Raw genomic sequence first — 6,003 nt, forward strand, 5'->3', positions numbered from 1 at the left:
TACATTCATGAAATGGTACAATGTATAACATTAGAATACATTAAATATGTATATAGCAATATTTAGAATGACTGCTACAACCATTTTAAGTAGAAAATGGCTGAAAAGTCAATGATGAGAACAAATAAAATTCTGAAAATTATTCCAATCCCAGTGGCCTTACCACCAAAAGCAATTTACAATCAAAATCCCATTGTCACCTTTCAGAGAAATAGAAAATTCAATTCTAAAAGTTATATGCGCAGATGAATGGATACAGAAAATGTGGTATATACACACAATGGAATTCTACATGGCCAACAGATAAGATAAAATAATGGCATTCGCAGGGAAGTGGATGAATCTAGAGTGAATCATGTTGAGTGAGACAAGTCAAGACCTAAGGAACAGAAGGCGCATGGTATCCTTAATATGTGGCTATTAAATCCAAAGAGTACAAGAGCGAGGACTCAATAACTGCATACCCAAAACTATAGACATGGTAATGAAAATATAAACATAACTATATAGACACAAAAACCTATGACTCTATAGACATAATGTTTTATTTCATAAATTAATATGTTTCTATGACATACAAACTCTTAGCCTAATTTTGATTAAGTTCTAAATACTAAATTCCAGTGATTCTAAACAGAGATTCCTTCCTTGAACACTTGTTTGTTAAACTTGCCATTTAAAATATGATGTAAAAATCAATGTTAATAAATTCTTTAATAAAAAAGTTAAATTTAGCAAAGCATTTAAGTGCTATGACACAATCATTTCAAAACCTCCACCAGAAGGACCTTTTTTCCTATTTTTGTTAAGAAAGGTGTCTACATACAAATAAATGCATCAATTTTATGCTCAGTCTATCCTTTCAAGAATGAGAGCATCTGAAAACACACAAAAAAAGTTATATGGAAACATAAAAGCCATAAATAACAAATGTAGTACTGAAAAAAAGAAGATCAAGGAAATTCCATAATATCAAATTTCAACTTATAGATTCTGAGTAACCAAAACACTATGATAACACACAATAAAACAAAAAATTCTAATCCTCCTAGGAAGAAATTACATATAGAATGGGAATAATATAAAACAAATAAGAAGATGGAAAACTTCATTATCCATACAAGTGGACAGTTACGTTAAATGAGAACTGACTAAATATTCTAATTAGAAGACAAGAATTTTCAGATTCAATTTTCAAAATCAAGATCCAATTAGAAGTTTGAAACAAACATATAATAAACATTAAATCCTAAAAAGATTAAAAATAAAAGGATCTAAAATCTGTCATTCAAAAAACTGAAAAATTACAAGAAATGGCTGCATTTTTAGGTATGTCTGACCTGTCAAAACTGAACCAAGAGGATACAATCTAAACAGACTTATCACAAGCAATGAGAATGAACCAGTAGTAAAGAATATACCAAAAAAGAAAAATCCAAATGGATTCCTTCTTCAATTCTACCAGTGCTTTAAAAACTAACACCAGTGCTCCTCAAACTATTTCATAAGCTATAACACAAAAGAATGTTACAAAGCTCATTCTATAGAGTTGATATTATCCTGACATCAGAACTATATAGGGTCACACCAAAAAAAGAAATCTGTAAACAAATTTCCTTGATAAATATGAGATGTAAAAATCTTTGGTAAGCACTTATAAACTGAATTTAATAACACAGTGATACCTCAATGAAGTTTGTTTCATTCTTGGGATACAAGGATGGCTGAGTGTACAATCACACCTTTACATAATAAAGGCTATAAATGACCATGCGTAGCCAACTTTGTACTAAATGAGGGAAAAGTGAAAGAATTTCCTTTAAAATCAGGGGGAAAAAAAAGAGTGCCCACTCTCTCAACTCATACTGAATATACTGCTTGAATACTTAGCCAGAGCAATAAAGCAAGAGAAAGAGATATGAGGCATAGCAACAGAAAAAGAAGATATCAGGTTATCCCTATTTGCAGCTTCTTACACTTAAAATTTCCTAAAACTTCAAAAAGAACACTTAAAACTGGTATTTATTTTTTTTGGTTTGGTCATGGGGCTTGAACTCTGGGCCTGGGTGCTGTCCCTGAGTGATTCAGCTCAAGGGTACTGCTCTATCACTTGAGCCACAGTGCCACTAACAGTTTTCTGGTGGTTAATTGGAGATAAGAGTCTCATGAAGTTTCAGGCCCAGGCTGGCTTTGAACTGGGATCTTCAGATCTCAGCCTCCTGAGTAGCTAGGATTACAGACATGAGCCTCTGGCACCCAGCTATCCCATATACTTTTGACAAGGTATCAGAAATCAAAATTAGCATTTAAAAATCTGTAGCTTTTTCTATAAACATGAGAAAGAGAGGAAAAGCAATCTCAGTAACAATAACTTCAAAATAACAATAACTTCAAAGCAAACAAAAACAAACAACAAAAAAAAACCCTAAGGATAAACCTAAGGAGATAAAAGACCTCTGTAATGAAAACAATAAGACACTGAAAAATGAAATTGGGCCTGGGAGTTTGGCCCCAATTGGCCTAGTGGTAGAGTACTTGCCTAGCATGCATGAAGATCCGGGTTCAATTCCTCGGTACCACATACATAGGAAAAAAAGCCAAAAATGGTACTGTGGCTCAAGTAGTAAAGCTCTAACCTTGAGAAAGCCCAAGGACAGCACTCAGGCCCTGAGTTCAAGGCCCAGGACTGGCCAAAAAAAAAATGAACCTGAAGACACTAAAAGATGGGAAGACCTCCCCTATTCATAGATTGGCAGAATTACTATTGTATACAGATTCAAAGCGATTTCTATCAAAATTCCAATGGCATCCTTCACAGAAATACAAGACAAAGATTAACTTGATATGAATTTTTTTATAAAGGTCCAAAACAACCAAAGCAATCCTGAGCAAAAAGAGCAATGTTAGAGATATGACAATTTTAGATTTCAAATTATACTACAAAACCATAGTACCAAAAGTAGACACATGGACCAATAGAATGCAATAGAGGAAGCATGCAGCAGCAGCCATCTGATTCTTCACAAAGGTGCCAAAAATGTATTCTGGAGAAAAGTCAGCCTCTTCTTAACATGATGTGGGGAAATGGGATATCCATATGTCAAAGACTGAGATTAGATTCCTAACTCTCACCTTGCACAAAAATCAGTTCTATATAGATCAAACCTCTTAGCATAAGTCACTAAACTGCTATAGGAAAATACCTCAGTTCTAGTCCTCCTGATTAAGACTATAAATGCTTTGGAAATATGAGCAACAATTGGCAAATGAAATTGTATTAAATTTATAAGATTTTACACAATAAAGGGAAAAATAAGTAAAGAACACAATAAGCAAAGTGAAGAAATAATCTACAGAGTAGAAAAAATAGTTGCCAGTTATTAATCTGATGAGGGATTAATATAGAGTATACATAAATAATTTGAAATTTTAAACACTAAAAGAACAAATGATCCCATTCACAAGTGAGTCAATAAATTGAACAGTTCTCAAAGTAAGTTCAATGATAAATAAATCTATGAAAAATGATTCAACACATTTCATAATGATGAAGGTATAAATTGAAAGTATATTGAGATTCCATGTAACCTCAACCAGAATAGTTACCAGAAAGAAAACAAAGCCAGGAATTAGTGGCTCTGCCTGTAATCCTAGCTACTCAGGAAACTGAGATATTAGGATTCAAAGCCAGCCAGGGCAGAAGAGTCCTTTAGTCTCTTACATCTAAACTACTACTAGAAATGGATCTGTGGCTCAAATGGTAAAGGACTAACCTTGAAAAAAAAAAGAGCTTGGTAGAGCATCCAGGCCCTGAGTTCAAGATCCATAACTAGTATACAAAAAGAACGAGAGAGAAATGAGGGGGAAGGAAGAAAAGAAAGAAGGGAAGGGATGAGAAGGAAAGGGAAAGGATAAAGGAAGGAAGGAAGGAAAGGGAAGAAAAAGAAGAAAGGAAGGAAAGAGAGGAAGGAAGGAAGGAAGGAAGGAAGGAAGGAAGGAAGGAAGGAAGGAAGGAAGGAAGGAAGGAAGGAAAGAAGGAAGAAAGGAAGTAAAAGGGAAGGGAGGGAAAAAGGGAGGAAGGAAGGAAAGAAGAGAGAGAGAAATTGTGATGAGCATGGGAGGGAACCTTAATACATGATTCATAGAAATGGCAATTCATACAGCCACTACACATAAATTCTCATTTGTGTATAGATTCCTCAAAAATTAAAGCTAGAACTATGAACATGATCCTGCAAAACCACTCTTATGTACATACTTTAAAAAAAAAGTCATCATACAACAAAGTTATCTTCCCACCAATAGTTACTGAAGCACTGGTTATAGTAGCCAAGCTTTGGAGTCAGCCTACAAGTCCATCAACTGATGAATAAAGAAAATATGATATATACATATAAGCACAAATGGAGTATAATTCAGCCATAAAACATAAATTTTCATTTGTCAGAAAAATAGGTAAACTGGAGTTCAACATGACTTAAGCTAAATGCATCAGACTCAAATATTGCATGTTTTCTCTCATATACAAAATCCAAACTTTTATAAGAATCCATGTATACATTTTACTTAGAACCCAGGAATGAAGTCAGTCACTAAATAACAAGAGGTAACATAATACATGATGCTGTTGCTATGCATGGTATGTTCTTTGCATGGAAGATGAAATTAATATCAGAGAGAGCGATGGAGAGTGGCCACACCCATTAAAATCACGGATGGCACACTATAACACACTATCATTTCTGGGAAAAACACCAACACAGCTCAAGAAGTTCGTGGCTCACATTCTTTTCCTAAAATGACTCTCAGTATCCCTTGCATAATGACCCCCCATTTTTTATATTGCTCATTTCTTCAATACAATCCTCATTTAACATAGAATATGTATTACTGTGAACTTATTTCGTTTTAGAAACTCATTCTGAATTTTTAAAATTTATTCTTCTAATTCATCTTCCTTCTATTGAAATTTGATTATCAAACATAATTTGAATTTTATTTCATTATACCCCATATACTTCTCTAGACAAAAGACATGAAGGGAAATGTAGAACGCTTAGGTGTTATGCATTCATAAACTAGTTAAAGCTTATAAGCAGTAGGTTCTGGCTACCTTGGCTGTTCCCTAGTCTTCTTCGTAGACCCCTGCGCTTGCTTAGTTTACATGTTAAGCACGCTTTCCTTTTCTTTCTTTCTTTTTTTTTTTTTTTTAACCAGTCCTGGGCTTGAGTTCAGGGTCTGAGCACTGCCTTGGTCTTTCTCAAGGCTAGAGCTCTACCACTTGAGCCAGAGCACCACTTTCAACTCTTTTCTATGTATGTGGTACTGAGGAATGGAACCCAGGTCTGCATGCATGCTAGGCAAGCACTCTGCCACTAAGCCAAACTCCCGGCCCCTTTCATTTTGCTTTTTCCTTCTTTCCTTTTATCTTTTCTCTTCTCCTACTCTTTCCTCCTCTCCATTCTTTTTCTCCTAACCTCTCTCCCCTTCCTCCCCCACTCACTAGTATTTCAAAGTCAAAATATCTGTGGAGGAACAAGCTGTTCTGCCCCATGTTTTATCCACATTCTTTGCTCAGTGTATCAAAACACAGAGAAGATACAGAATAAATGCCACAACTCCTCAAAAATTGGAGATTTTTCTACCAAGGAAATCATCTACTTTAAATATCATAATCCTGGATTTTATTGAAATAACAGCAACTTCTTGCTAGAAGGGATGTGGTTTTTGTCATTATGTAAAAAAAAAGGGGGGGGCTGGGGGTAGCCTAGTGGTAGAGTGCATGAACAAAGCCCTACATACACAAAAGCCACAAGTGGTGCTGTGGCTCAAATGGTAGAGTGCTAGCATTGAGAAAGCCCAAGGACAGTGCTCAGGCTCTGAGTTCAAGCCCTAGGATTGGCAAAATAAAAAAATAATTTTAAAAAGTATTAATTAGGGCAAATGGCTGAGCTGCAATAATGAGAAAAAAACACCAAGGAGCAGTTTGTATTTTTCAGACCA

This window comes from Megascapheus bottae, chromosome 13, assembly GCF_031878675.1.
Source record: "Megascapheus bottae isolate mThoBot1 chromosome 13, mThoBot2.hap1, whole genome shotgun sequence".
NCBI classification, from domain to species: domain Eukaryota; kingdom Metazoa; phylum Chordata; class Mammalia; order Rodentia; family Geomyidae; genus Megascapheus; species Megascapheus bottae.